A 16,085-nucleotide genomic window follows, 5' to 3' on the forward strand; every position below is an offset into this window, starting at 1 on the left:
CATCGGGGCGCCACATATTGTTTCATTACTCGTGACACTATTGGGTGTCAATATCTAATAAATACATTCATTCGCGCACGCGCAAAGTAAAAGTAAGATAACATAAATCATCATAAATCAATATATTATAAATCATAATATTCGAACAGCAATAACTTGTCTTGATACATTTTAATCTAGGTCCAAAAGTAAAAACGTCCTATGTGTCCACAAGCTCCAAAACAGCTACTGCAAACCTGAACATGTGTTAAAATAAACGTCAAACACTTGCGTGTTGGTGAGAAATCAAGTTTAATACAATACATAGATAACAATAAATCTGCGCGCAACACGTGTATGTCTGGTGTTTAACAAGGGTGCAATCAGATTGTGATCAAGCCTAGATAGATCATAGCTCATAGTTCATAGTTCAATCCGTGCTCCCAATTGAGCACAAAAACGAGAAAACATCTGTGCAAGTGTAAACAAAGAAAACCGTAAACGATAGGTCTCCCGTGTTCATCTAATGGATCCATGAAAACTGCGGAATAGGCCGAACAAAGTGGTTAATGATACACACATACAAATAAACAGCCAAGTAAACGTCCTCAACACATGGGATACTGCGCGACTAAAGCTCATAAACAAGTTTAAGACTCTAAGTTTGTATGAACACATGAACATCCCAAAACATTAAAAGCAAAAAGGGATTAGGTACGAGATTACTCACTTGATAAACGATGAGGTGTAAGATAAAGCAAGAACCAACTTTAAACAAGCACAAGTTAACCTATAATTAAAGATTATTGTTTTAACGATCTGTTTTAAGTCTTGATTATAAGTTAGCATAATTAATAAGTAAATTATTATATATAATATATATTACCGGAAAAGCAGGGCAGAACAGGGAGGAAGACGGAGGCAGAGAGGAAGGCGGCAGAGAGAGCAAGGAGAACAGGAGAGATTAAGTGTTTTGTGTGTGTAGTGTTAGGAAAAATAATACTATTATTTATAGAGAAACCCTAGGGAACACAATCCCTAGAAAAAGGGGAAAAGATCTCAAAACGTAAAAGATTCCAAAAGCAAAAGATATCAAAAGATATGGCAGCAGGGAAAAAGAGAAAAAGCTGACAGGGAACAGTAAAAAGGCATGGGCGGTTCAGATAAAGGTACTGGTCAAGCATGGAAAAAGCAGATCTCAAAAGATAATGTCAGTCGCTTTTTCTGCCAACCAATGGGGTTGGTGCGCATGCTGCGCCGAAAGTAACTTTTCAGACATAAAGCAGGTTAGGTCAACAGCACAAAAGATAAGACAACACAAAAGCAAACGGCTAGATTAAACAGAAGAAAACTCAAAGGGTTTAGCGCGAGAAGGCTCGAGCGCGAAGGCAGACACAGAAGGTCAAGAGAGCGCGAGCGCGAAGGCAGACACAGAAGGTCAAGAGAGCGCGAGCGCGAAGGCAGACAGAACCAACCTTAACGCGTCGCGGAAAGAACTACATTTCTAAGCGCGCCGCGGGAAGAATCACATTTCTTAGCGCGCCGCGGGAGGAACTAAAATTCCTAGCGTGCCGCGGGAAGAACTATAATTCTTCGCGCGTCGAGGGATGAACTACGATTCTTAGCCAGCTGCGAGAAGAACTACAAATCCTTAGCGCGTCGCGGGAAGAACTACCGTTCTTAGCGCGCTGCGAGAAGAATTACAATTCTTAGCGCGCTGCGAGAAGAGTTCGTCTCGCGTATCGCTGAAACAGATGGTCTTCACGCAGGCTTCCTCGTAAGGGGTCTGGCGCGTGGAGCTGCGCAGACAACCTTAGGCGGGAAGGAACAAAGGACAAGCAAAGAGTTAGAAGAAAAAGAGGGAAACAAGGCGTAAGGGCGGGACGGCGACAAGAGGGAAAAGAAGGCGGAAAGAGAGAAGGAGAGGGACGGGACGGCGGAAAGAAAGAGAGAGAAAGAGGCGGGAAGGAAAATATATATTATTATTAAAAGTAAAATATAAGTATAAATAAATACTAGATCATAAAAGAAAGAGATCGGGTCAGAGAAACGGGTACCTGGGTCGGGTCGGATCGGGGCAGATGTTACAGTTATAACCCGTTTGACAAATTGGTTTTGACACATGACCCATGAATAGCTAGAATGAATGAGATGAGGGATTAGGAATTAGGTGAAATATGGACTTGACACCTAAGCTTCAACATTTTGTTTTATTAATATTGTTAGATTAGATTAGATTAGATGACCCATGAATAGTTACAATGAATGAAATGAGAGATTAGGAATTAGAAATATGGACTTGACACCTAAGCTTCAACATTTTATTTTATTAATATTGTTAGATGTTAGATTAGATTAGATTAGATTTCTATATATTATTATAATTATATGCTTAGAAAATGATCCCTAGTTTTTTCCATAGAAATTCATGTTTTAAGAATCATTTAACAAAATAACGAGTAGATTGCACATAAAATATAAACCGTTTTAAGTGGGGTGTAATAGACTAAGGGGCTGTTTGGTAGCCTCTTAACAGTTATTAATCTTAATGGCTTATAACCTCTTAATGGTTAAGAGGTAACCTTAAGTTTGAATGATTAAGAGGCTACCTCTTAACGGCTACCTCTTAATCGATGCATTCAGACTTAAGGTTGTCTCTTAGCTATTAAGAGCATTCTCAACCTATCCCCAATCCCATCTCTATATTACACTAAAAAAGACTATATTTCTCTCTCTTGTTTAATTAAATAATATTTTTTTATACTTTTATCATTACAGTTTTCTCTATTTACCCTATAATTACAACAAATCACTACTTTTTTTTCCCAAATTTACAAAAAATTATTATATTTTCTCTCTCCACCCTATAATTTACGCTCACAGTCACTCAAAACCCCACCCTATAATTTACAAACTTTCCTCACAAAAATTTGGGGATAGGATGAGAATGCTCACAAAAACTTTGAAACCGGTCATCGGTTTGGTTTCCCGGTCGAATTTTTATTCTGATTTTTGGCGAGCCGTTTAAAACTTTTAAAACCACAGTGATCGTTTTGGGGGTTTATACCACAAATCGGCTGTATAAATCTTGACAGGGCCGACATATTTTATAACCGTCTAAGCCTATCAAAGTCTTAACTAAAGTAGCCCTCAATTCCTATTTCGCTAACTCAAGTAATTTCAGTGTGAACTAAAAAATGGCTGCTTTTGAATTGATACGAAATGGAACTTTTCATACATACATCTTGGACAAGTCTTTGCTAGTTATTTTTGATATCTTGTTTTTGGTTAGTTTGTTTATTATGTATTTTGGGACTACTACTTTTTATAATGCATTCTATATAAGGTCCAAATAAGAGTTTCTTATATTTTGCAGGGAATAAATACCAAGGAACATGACACTAGTGAGCGCTTCATAGATGTTCTTAGTAAGATTAAGGATGCACTTCAAAAGAAAGATTATCGATTGTTTGATACGATGATGTTGTTGCGTGCTTCGGTTGTAATGAATTGTGTTAACAGGACCACTATGTCAAGTGTTGAGGGAGACCAGGATAATAAGCATACAGAGCCTCATGAAGAGATGCCCGATAGGCTACTATTAACCTTGGATGACATGGTGAAAGAGATGCGGAAGGGTGACCTGCAGTAAGAAACAACTCTAGGATTACTTTCAAGTCAATATTAAATATATATATGTTTGATGTATTTAAAATTTTACTATAATGCAGCTTTAGAGGTCATTTTCATCATCGTGTAATCTTTGTCATGGGGAGTGCTATGGCTGCGTATGCAATGATGGTGGGAGCAATGATCACTTTAAAGCTTCATAATAAAGAAGAAGTCTCTTTGTGGTTCACTTCCGGGATTATTACTATTGCGTTTTTTATCTCCGAGATTCTGCTTACCGTTTACAATAACGTGGTAAGAGATCCGATGGAATCTCTTCAAATGCGGATGTTGAAAGCTACTTTCTACCTATCTGCAATGGCGGCACCGGTCTTATTGATTTCATCCGTCTTTCTTCAGGCATCAAGGCATCGTTTAGGTGGACTTTAGGTTTGGTTTGTTTTGTTGTTTTCATGGCTTACTCATTTAAAGGGCGGCTTTTAGCTTTGGTGGACATCAAGGGTATTTTACCAGCTAGCTACCTGACGCAACATGTGATTTTTTGTATTATTGTTTCAAAATAAATACAATAATAATAATGATAATAGGATAATGGTGAACAAGTTGAAACTTACGAATGGTACAACATGAAAATTTTGTAAATCTTCATTGCTGAAGAAACACTAAGTGACCCCGGGCAGATTACGGATAATCTGGGGGTTAAATAGATGTTTCCCACGAGGGTTAGTTCCGGCAAAGATGGTTATTCTTCAGATGACCTGCAAAACAGACACCGTGAGCTCGTCACTGAGAAGGGGGGGTTCCTCCTTGTGACCACCCTCCGGCGTGAGAATCAGACTAGATTGCTCTGAATATAAATGTATATTAAGAGAAATAGCTAGTGAAGATAAGATATAAGATAATGATACCGTTCCAAGGTTTTGGAGTATTTATAGCCGAAGGTAGGTTTCCAAGCAGGTACAGCCAGCTGTATAATATTCCTTTTCTACCAACTGTGGGCTACGCACGTGCCATGCTGGTAGTTGGTGGGTAGGCAGCGGCTGATAGTGACATGGCCGGCTGTGTACTATTCCTTTTCCACCGGCTGTGTACTATTCCTTTTCCGCCGGCTGTGTACTATTCCTTTTCCACCAACTGCAGGCTATGTACGTGCCACGACAAGGGTTGGTGAGTAGGCAGCGGCTGATAGTGACATTTTGTACTAGAGCGTGCTCCTCGTACTGTTGTCGGTGAGCTGTCACCCTGTGATTGGTTCATGGGCTGCTTTGGTCAGATCTTGTCTATTTTGTCCATACCTTGGCAGGTATAGTACAAAAGATCTTCCAGAAGCGTACGGACTGGCTCATTTGGGCGGGAGTATTCCCGCCTTGCTCATTCCTTCAGGTGACACTGAATTATTGAGTTAGTGCCTTGTGCGTGTAGCCTTGCTATTAGTGCGGGTAGCCTTCCCTGATGGCTTGTATCCGCAACTGCGGGAACAGGCGGGGTACTTCACCATTGGGAGGCTTTTCCTGCGGGAACAGCTGGCGTACTGCGCGTAAGGTCTTCTCTGAGCATTGTTGGTCCTGCGGAACCAGTTGGTCGTTGCGCAGACGTCCCTCTTCAAGGTGAGTCTTGCGGGTCCAACTGGGCTCTGCTGGGACCTACCTCTTCAAGTCCCCCCAGTCCAATGTTCTTCTCATGAATTGTTAATAAATGAGGTGAACTTATGGACTTAAGCAAGGGGTTTTGAAAAGGGTTTTTAGTTTTAAGGTTTTCCGTGGGGATTCTTCCCGCGGTTTTCCTAATGTCACGCAGAATTTCCCACTTTTCTGCTTGATCTTTGGGTATGATGCGGGTAGGTGTGTAACCTCCTTGCAAGTCAGGAGCGTTGAGTTTCAGTTGTATAGGTTCTCCACGAGGTTTTGGTAGTTTTAGACATAGTGATCAATTATGTTTAAACCAATTCCATCTTGGAGCATCAAACAATCTAGTTCTCAATGTTCCCGCTATGCGGGGATGTTATATCCCTTTCCACAAGCATGGCCCAGAAGATCCTTCTTGGTTTCAATTCCCTGCGAGTGCTAAGTATGTGAAGGGTTTCGCCTTGACACTGTACCCGCACTCGTCTTATAGTTACTTTACTTCCAAGGTATTCTTGGCTTCAATTCCCTGCGGGTGCTAAGTATGTGAAGGGTTTTGCCTTGACACTGTACCCGCACCCGTCTTATAGTTACTTGGTTGCCAAGGTAAGGGGGTGTATTCCCTCTTATTTTTGAATCTTTTTGAAATTCGAAGAGTTGGTGAAAGGATAAGAACAGTCCAAACCGTTGAAGGGACGTTAGCGTCGTCCGACGGTTTCTTCTGACAGTTTCAGGACGTGCAGGAAGTTATGGTGACGTGACGGTATATGGTCATTCCAGACACTTTTTCAGGCGCGTGGGCGCGAGTTTTCGGGCGCGTGGGCGCGAATTTTACGGCACGCGTCCTTTCAACAGCTGTTGCCAGCTTGCTCTTTCCACGTGTCATAGTTTCATTGCACCTGCGCTCTCTCTCTCCTCCGCATTAAATTCATCGCATTCATTGCGATGAGTATATAAAGGGGGAGAGGGTGCATCTTAATCCACACCTTCACTTCATTATTCTTCTAAATGATTTCCGGCGAATACTCTAACTTTTCCGTCGAGCATTCTCCTGAAATCGTTCTTTACATCTAAAACATGTCTTCTACTCATGATCCAGAAGTCACCGCCGAAGAGTCCGACGTGTATATCGAGAACCCATCGTCCACTTCTGACAAGGACGATAAGAGTACTGCTGGCGAGTGCCGATGTGCTCTTCCCGTCGACCTCTATCAGTACATCGTCAGGAAGTTCATGCTCGAGCCTTTCGAGCCTGAGTTTCCTGCATCTCATCAGACGGTGTACGATGCCCCCAAAGGCAAGATAGGGGTATATGCTGCATTCTTCGTCTATGGGAATCTCAGGTTCCCATTGACGAAGTTTGTATACCGTGTTTTGGAGAGACATGGTGTGCACCTGACGGAGGTACACCCAATGGCGATCGCCAAGATCCGCCATTTTGAATGGGTGTGCCTCATTCTTGGTGTGGAGCCCCATGTCGACCGCCTGATGACCTTCTACTCCTGGAGGTGCATCCAAGGCTGGTACACCTTGGTCACCCGGATCAAGGGTTTGAAGATCTGTGCTACCGAGCGCAGTCTTCGGTCTTGGAAGCGGGAGTTCTTCTACATCTCTGCCTGTGTCGTCCCTATTGCGATGACATTCAAGAACGGGAGAGCACTCCCCAGCCTTCACGCCTCCAACTACCAGGAGGCGGAATGGTTTTCCAAGATCTCCCGGATCCAGACTCCGGTTTATCGCTTTGCGGAGTCTGGGATGGTGATGCTTGGGATGAGCCGGGTATGGAAGGATGCTGGGGCAGAGGCGCCACAGATTCCCATCGTTCTTGAATACGGTTCGAATTCTATTCCCTATGGTATGCTCCATCTCTTTTTGCTGATTTAGGGTTTTTCTTCTAACTGCTTCTGCTTATTTTTAGAGGGGAACAATTTGCAGTCGCTTCTGCAACCGCGTGAGAGCGGTGGTCCCGCTCGGTTGGGTACTCGTGCTCTCGACGAGAACGAGTTGCCCATCTTGGAGCAAACAGCGGATCGGTTTGTGGAGGTCTACCCGCCAGGCCACGAAATTCTGAGTGCCAAGCGGCCAGGTAAGGGTTTCATTAACCCTCGCCCTCTTCATGCTCAAACCTCTGCTGGAGTTTCTCTAATTTTGTCATCTTCTGATGAGGAATCCGCAAACGGTCCTTTCTTCGTGAGGAAGAAGAAAGCTGCCGGCGTGAAGGGCAAGGCGAAGGTTGCCTCCACTATCGATCAGGGGAACCGGTCTGACTCGAAAACCGAAAGTGAGGAGGCGGCGGGGAACCCTGGTAGTGGTGAGACAACCGTCTCGGAGGTTGAGACAGCTGCCACCTCCGCGCGACCAAGTTCTACGACGGTGACTGGCGTGAAGAGACCAGTTCCATCGGGTTCGTCCCCGCCTGTTCGCACCTTCAAGCTCAAGAGGACTCGTAAGTATAAACTTCATTTACCTTAACTGCATATCTTTCCGCCATTATACTTATATATCTTGTCTTCGTGCAGGCGTGGATGCTACCGCATTCCAGAGTGGAGCGGGGAGGAGCGTTTCTGGACCCATGACGGTAGGTTTGGTCAACCTACCCGAGGCGATGACCCAGGCGGCTACGCCTGTTTGCAGTATTGGTTCAGTTGCTCATCTCGTTGAGGCAACTGTTCCAACTGTAACATCATCCCCGCCGGCTGTCAGTGCCATCTTCACGGAATCCTTCATTGAGCCGGCGGTGGTTTCTTCTGCGGGTTCTTCCGCGGCGACTGCCACGGTTGTGAGTTCACCTATGTTGGTTTCTACCGCGGCAGCCTCCACCATGCCTCCTCCGGCGCCGACGACCGCGGCCGGTCCTTCAGGTATGTTTGGGGTTGGGGCGTCTAGCCAATCTTTGCCTCCTTCCCGTCTCCTTGACCTTTTGGATGGATATCCCTTAGGTTCAGGTGATGGGTTTGGTAGCTATCGGCCTGTTGTCGACCCTACAGGTGCGTGGGGTTATCTTGGCCTTATATCCCTTTTATCATTTTTTTTTCTTAACTGTTTTGTTTTATTGCAGTTCGTGATTCCAACGAGGTGTACGCTCCTCGGTGGAGTATCCGCCGGGGAACGACCCTCCAGACTGCTGCGGATTGCGTCGAATGGGCGCGCCACGCCGCCCCAAGCGGTGCGTTGGGGGAGGCAATGGCTAGCTACCAGGAGGGTAGGCTAACCAATGAGCTTAGAATTCTCCTTGCCCGGATGCAGCCGCGCGTCGAGCTGCTTTGTCGTGAAAACGACAAGTTAAAGACGGCGCGTAGCCTGGAAGTGGCTCAGGCGCGGGGTATCCGGGAGGAGAATAAGAGGCTCGCCGCCGTTGCTGCGGAAAAGGAGAAGGCCTTCAAGGCCCTCGAGGTTGAAGTTCAGGCCCGGCTGGAGGCCCGTTCCAAGGCTACCCAAGCTGTTAACGAACAACTTCGGTTGGCTAAGGAAACTGCGCGGAACGCAACTGAGAGGGCCACCAAGGCTGAAGCTGTTGCTGAGCCTCTACGCACCGAGAATGAGGAACTTAAAGCCAAACTCGAGAGGCTCCAGCAGGCTCATGATGCCTTGGCCATGGAAGACGCCAAGAAGCTCCAAGAGATCTTGGACCAGAGGGGCATACTTGACCACACTGAGCGTAAGCTGAAGGGCGTTGAAGAGGCTGCAGCTAAAGATGTGTTGCTTGCCAACCTTACTAAAAACGAAGCCGAACGCGCCCGTGATGAAGCTCAAGCTGCCCTCCGGGAGGCTCTGGTTACCAAGGAATGGCTTCTACGAGAAGCGTTGTCACAGGTATGTGCAGCTTCATAACTTCTTTACGCTTTTCCTTACACTTAGAAGAGTTTTTGATATACTTCTGTTTTGTAGGTTGTGCATCGGGTTCTTACGAACACATCTTATGACGATGCCATGAGCGCAGCCCTCAACGCTTCTCATGAGGATGGGGAAAAGGCTGGCTTCCTGCTTGGTCTAGGGTTTGTTGAGAAGGGCATCCCGCCTTCCAACTTCCCTCTATATGACGTAGATACTGAAGCTGCTTATGACCAAGCAGTGAACCAGTATGCTGCTTTCCCGCATCCGGTGGTGGAGAAGGTGAACGAGATTACTGCTGCTGATGATGGGCTAGCTATTCTCAAGGCTTTCCTTGAACCGCCACACTCTACTGATGGTGCGGGTTCAAGTGGGAGTGGTCCTGAAGCTTGAGCCTTTAGATACCTCTCCACCGTTGGAATAGATTTTTATTTTTGTATAGATTTATATTCTTGTATGCGGGTATGTGCCCGGCCATTCTTGTAATACTTAAATTTTTATGGAATATAAATCTTTTGTTAATGCCTTGCCTTGTAAACCTTATATGTTTTGCTCATGCATATTCTAGTTTAACTTAGCAATTTCTTAAGTACTTTGGATAAGTTAACCTTTCAACGTGGCAGATAGGTTAAAGTTATGCTTCCTCTTTCGTGATTGTGCGGGTAAGACCGTCACTTTCACTTAGTAGGATGGCTAAACTTTACCTATATCTGACCTGCGTGGAGGTTTTCCTCATCTTTACCTTAGAAATTTTCTAAGTGTTTTGAATAAGTTAACCTTTCAACGCGTGGTTGTCAATAGGTTAATGCTCAGTTTCCTCTATCATGATTGTGCGGGTAAGACCGTCACTTTCATTTAGTGGGATGACCAAACTTGACCTATAACTGACCTGCGTGAAGGTTTTCCTCATCTTTTCCGTAGAATTTTTTTCCGTTTTTTGTGTTTATGCGGGTTTTGCCGCCTTCCACACGCAACGACTTACTTCTTCCCATATTTATGCGGTGAATACCGGCATATCAGTGTGGGAAGTTCATAAGTATAAAGGTAAGGCTATCAACACAATGTGAAAGGAGAATCATTTCCATTAGAAGTGGCTCTAGGCCTTTTCTTTACAAGTTTGGAATTGATCTACATGTAACATTTGCGTAATTGAGCTCCATTCCATGTTCTTGGGATGGGAGTGTCATCGAGCCTTTCGAGCCGGTATGCGCCCTTTCCCAAAATTTCTTTGATAACGTATGGTACTTCCCAGACCGGGGCCAGCTTTCCTGGGCGCTCTTGGTTCGAAGCCTCGTTGTTACGCAATATGTAGTCTCCTACATTGAAGTTGCAGAGTTTTACCCGCGTGTTGTAGTATTTTTGCATTTGTCGCTTGTAGTTTTCTTCACGCGCTCCGGCTAAGTCTCTGCGTTCCTCGGTTAACATAAGGTCTAACCGTCTTTCCGCATCATTGTCTTCTGGCTGAATCAAGACCCTTGGTGAGGGTAAACCAATTTCGACCGGGACCATGGCTTCAGTACCATAAGTGAGGTTGAACGGGGTTTCTCCCGTACTGGCCTTTTTCAGCGTTCTGTTTGCCCAAAGGACGTGTGGAACTTCGTCCACCCAGCCGGATCTGTGTTCCAAGAGTCTTTTCTTTACGCCGTCGACGATGCTCTTATTTGCTCTTTCCACCTCACCATTACCCTGCGGGTGCGCCACTGAGGTAAAGGTGTGGGTGATTTGAAGTTCTTCCAGCCACTTTTGTAGCTTCTTGTCAGCAAAGTTGGTGCCGTTATCGCTCACCAAAGTCTGTGGAAGTCCAAAACGACAAATAATAAATTCCCAAATAAATTTTTTAATATGTTTTGCGGTTGTTTGGGCTAAGGGTTTTGCTTCTATCCACTTGGTGAAGTAGTCGATGGCTACCACTAGAAACTGAACGTTTCCTGCTGCTGTGGGAAATGGGCCTGTCACATCGATGGCCCACTTCTGAAATGGCCATGAAGAGGTGACTGGAACAAGTTCATTCTTCGGGCGATGCGTGTTGGGTGCGTAGAGTTGGCAAGCCCTACACTTTCTGATGTATGCCAGCGCATCCGTATGCATCCCCGGCTAAAAGTATCCCGCGTTGTTTAGCTTAGCTACAACAGCGCGTGGACCTGCGTGTACTCCACAGATGCCCTCGTGCACTTCCCTTAGGAGGTAACCAGCATCTTGGTTGTCTACGCATCTTAAGAGTGGGCCAAGAAAGTTACGTCTGTAAAGGATGTCATCGATGAGTTGATAGTTCAGTGCTTTACAACGTACTTTTCTTGCCTGTGTTTTTGACTCTGGTAGTATACCCGCCGCAAGGTAATTTATTATTGGTGTCATCCATGTTTCTGTGCCGGTTTGGATGACACAGATTTCCTTGTGCGGGACTGATGGTGCTCCAAGGAGTTCAATGCGGATGTCCTTTCCCAAGTGGGTGAAGGCTAATGATGCAAGCTTGCTTAACGCATCCGCAGATTTGTTTTCGCTACGCTTGACGTGTATGACTTTACAATCGTTAAAATCGCGCATAAGGGTTTTTGCTTGTGCGAGGTACAGGGCCATTGTGTCGTTCACGGCCGTGTACGTCCCGTTTATTTGGTTGGCTACTAACATGGAATCCACGTGGGCTTCCAAGTTCTTCACTCCCATCTTACGCGCAATTCTCAGCCCGGCCAAGAATGCTTCATACTCCGCTTCGTTATTCGTACTTGGAAAATCCAGTCGAATAGCGTAAGTGTATTCTTGGCCTGCTGGGTTGGTTAGTTTCAACCCTGCGCCTGAACCCTCGTTGCTGGCTGCTCCATCAGTGTAGAGTCGCCAGACATCATCGATGTCCTGTGCTGGGGAGGGTTGAGCCTCTTCCTGGCACTCTTTCTCCCGCGAAGCGGGGACTTCCGCAATAAAGTCGGCCAAGACCTGGCCTTTTATGGCTGGTCTCGGCTTGTACTTTATCGCGTATTCTCCCAATTCTATTGCCCATTTGGCTAGGCGTCCCGACAATTCGGGTTTGCCCAGAACGTTTGCAAGTTTGAAGTTGGTGAGAACGGTGATTGGGTGACCTTGGAAATATCGTCTTAGCCTGCGTGAAGCCTGTACAAGTGCTAGGACTAATTTTTCCAGGGTAGAGTACCGGGTTTCTACGTCTGTTAGGACACGGCTAACATAGTAGATTGGCATCTGGATGCCTTTTCGCTCTACTAGCAGGACTGCCCCGGTTGCTCTATCTGTGGCGGAGAGGTATAAGATTAATTCCTCCCCCGCTTCTGGTGCTGTGAGCGTTGGGAGTTCGATCAAGCGTGACCGAATTTCCTGAAAAGTTGCTTCCGCTTCTGGTGTCCAGCGGAAGTGCGTTTTCTTTAAACAGTTTCTCAATGTGGACACGAATGGGAACGACCTATCCGCATGGTTTGCCAAAAAGCGGTTAAGTGCAACTAGTCGTCCATTCAGTGTCTGAGCTTGCTTGATGGTAGTAGGTGATTCCATTTTGATAATGGCTTCGACCTTTTCAGGGTTCGCTCTGAAGCCATCTTTAGAAACGATGACTCCTAAGAACTTCCCTTCTTCCATCCCAAAGGAACACTTGCTCGGATTGAGCTTCATGTTTATCTTTCTGAGTGTGTTGAAAGTTTCTTCGATGTCTTTCAACATCGCTTCTGGCTCAGGGCTTTTGACGACCAAGTCATCCATGTAGACTTCCAAGTTCCTCCCAATTTGGGCATGAAACTCTTTGTCCATCAGGCGTTGGTATGTGGACCCTGCATTCTTAAGTCCGAATGGCATCATTTGATAACAAAATGTGTCATCGGGCGTCCGAAATGCGGTTTTGTCCTGGTCGTCTATGGCCATGTGGATTTGATGGTACCCCTTATACGCATCAAGGAAGCATTTAAGGCGAAACGGTGCTAACGAATCTACCTTAAGATCAATTTCGGGTAACGGATAACAATCTTTGGGGCATGCTTTGTTTAAGTCTTTGAAATCTATGCACATGCGCCATTGTTTGTTAGACTTCGGTACCATAACGGGATTTGCAACCCATGTTTGATATCTGCTAACGCGTACGATGCCCGCGTCAAGGAGTTCCTTGACTTGGGTTCTACACACGTTAGCTTGTTCCGCCCCCATTACTCTGCGCTTTTGAATGACTGGCGTAAAAGCTGGGTCACACTTGAGCTTATGCTCTGCCTTACTTCGAGGTACACCAGTCATGTCAGCTGGTGTCCACGCGAAGATGTCAGCGTTTTTCTGTAGTAAGCGTTTGAATAAGGTGCGCGTAGGATCAGTGATTGTTGGGCCAATGGTAACAGCCTGGTCAGGGTATTTGCCATTGAGGGCCCATTTTTCTGGTACGGTGATGATTGGTTTAGCCATCTTTGGTTTGGGTTTAGATGAGACAGATGCGATGCATACCTGGGGAATACCGATGATTATCGCTACACCCTCAGCTGTTGGCCATCCCATCATGCCGTGGACTGAAGATACCACGGCATTGAATCTTGCCATCCCGTCTCTCCCGAAGAGAATGTCGTATGTGTGGTGTGGCTTCCTCATCACGACGAAGTCCACGTCTTCTGTGCGGGAGTGTTTCCCGTCCGTGAGAATGACGGGGAAAGATAGGATACCCAGGGGGTGTTCGTGCTGCCGTCGAACCCTTCCATCGAGGCGTAGACCGTTTCCAAACGTTCCTTGTCTTCGTCGTCTAGCTTGTCGAAGAACTGCCTGTACATAACCGTTGACGAGGCGCCGTTGTCAGCAAGAGTGCGGGAAGTGATGTAGTGCCCCAGCTGGCTTTTGATGACGATTGGGCCTTCTTTGCTGGGTCCTCCTGGCACTCGCGGGAAGCGCACCTCAGCTTCCTTCCACGCGCATGGTTCTGTCGTTCGTCTTTTTCTTCCTCTGATGTTACTATGAACCATGTGGATGCTGATGTAAACGGGTTTTCGTCCGTTGCCTTTGTATCGGTTATCATTCCTCCCTCCATTCTTGATTGATGCCACAAGGTGTGTAAGTCTTCCATCCTTGACGAATGTTTCAACAATATCTTTCAAGGATGTACACTCCTCAGTGTTGTGACCCTTTGTCCCGTGGAAGTCACAGGATTTGCTCTGATCCGCATTAGGTCGCTGCCGGATCATTGGAGCTTTTGGCCATGGGAGTTTTTCGGTGGCAAATATCTCCGTGACGCTTTTGGTGAGTGGCGTCCACCGGTGTTTTCGGCTTGATGGGTGCGTGTTATCCCTTCCGCCTACTAGAGGGCGAGAGCTGGATGAGGTGTCAAAGTTTACCCTTGACTGCCAAATACCTAGTTTCCTCTTTTTGTTTTGCCGGGCGGTCCGAACGTTGTTTTCTCTAGTCCTCTGCGTGTAGAGGTGTGTATTCTGGGGAAGATCCCTACCCAGTTGCTTCTCCGTTTCGGCAAAGCTCTTGGCCGCCGTCATGATTGCATCCCATCTGGATGGCATGCCGTCCTTACCTGTCAACGTGCGGATAAGCTCTGGGTATTCGGCGCCCTGGATGAAAGCGGCGCGAACAAGATCTTCGCTTATTGTGCCCAGACTCAGCTTTTTCGAGTTGAAGCGAGTGATGAAGTCTAGTAAGGATTCATCCTCCTCTCTAACGCAGTTGAGGATCATCCACTGCTCTTCAGTATATTTCCTCTGTTGACTGAAGTGTTGGCTGAACTTGTGTTGAAAGTCCGCCCAATCATAGATGTGATGGACCGGTAAACGATCAAACCATGCCCTGGCCGCTCCAACCAGCGTCATATGGAACATATAACACCACGTGGGTTCCGTCCAGTTGCTGACGGTTGCCCCCGCTATGAATCTGTTCAAGTGATCGTCTGGGTCGGATATACCATCATAAGTGCCGATGTTGGACATCTGTTTGGCACTCTTCGGGGCGATTGCTTCCGCAATGTCCCTTGCAAATTTGGACGTTCCCGCATTTGCAATAGTTGGTCTAAAGGTTTTGGAGAAGTCACGTGGGTTTCCCCCCGCGTTCCTTTGTTTAAAGGTTTCTCCAAAATTCCTTCTTGGTTGGAAGTCCGTTTCCTTGCGCTTCCCTTTCGCCCTATGGCGAGGGTTTGCGTCACTGTCGGACTCATCCCAATCATCGTCCAAGTACTCGCACTCATTGCTCATGTTGAGCTGTTGTCGAGTGCTTCCGAATTCGTCAGCCTGCTGGAGTGAACGTAAGCGTTCATCCAACTCAGCTTGGAATTCCTTCTGACGTGCTTCCGCCCACGCTTTAACTTGATCAAGTGTTTGGCGGGGGAGCCTCGTCTGTTGACTTTCCACCTGGGTATCAATGAATCCCAGGGGATGATTATTTACTGCACTTGCCCCGGCTTGGGTAACCGGGGTAGTGTTCGTAAAATTTTTGTACTCGCCGGTGTTCCCCCCAGTAGCTGGGGTTGTGGTTACCGGGGTTTCTTGGTCACTCGCTAGCCTTGGCACCGGAGTAACCTTAACCATCTTTCCAGAGGTTTAGAAAAAACTGAGAAAATTAGTTCTAGCTTTTGTCCCACGGATGGCGCCAATGAAGAAACACTAAGTGACCCCAGGCAGATTACGGATAATCTGGGGGTTAAATAGATGTTTCCTACGAGGGTTAGTTCGCGCAAAGATGGTTATTCTTCAGATGACCTACAAAACAGACACCGTGAGCTCGTCACTGAGAAGGGGGGGTTCCTGCTTGTGACCACCCTCCGGCGTGAGAATCAGACTAGATTGCTCTGAATATAAGTGTATATTAAGAGAAATAGCTAGTGAAGATAAGATATAAGATAATGATACCGTTCCAAGGTGTTGGAGTATTTATAGCCGAATGTAGGTTTCCAAGCAGGTACAGCCAGCTGTATAATATTCCTTTTCTACCAACTGTGGGCTACGCACGTGCCATGCTGGTAGTTGGTGGGTAGGCAGCGGCTGATAGTGACATGGCCGGCTGTGTACTATTCCTTTTCCGCCGGCTGTGTACTATTCCTTTTCCACCAACTGCAGGCTA

Source organism: Bidens hawaiensis, unplaced genomic scaffold (assembly GCF_021521415.1).
Source record: "Bidens hawaiensis isolate Kalapana, Puna unplaced genomic scaffold, B.hawaiensis_p1.1 tig00034747_1, whole genome shotgun sequence".
NCBI lineage: Eukaryota > Viridiplantae > Streptophyta > Magnoliopsida > Asterales > Asteraceae > Bidens > Bidens hawaiensis.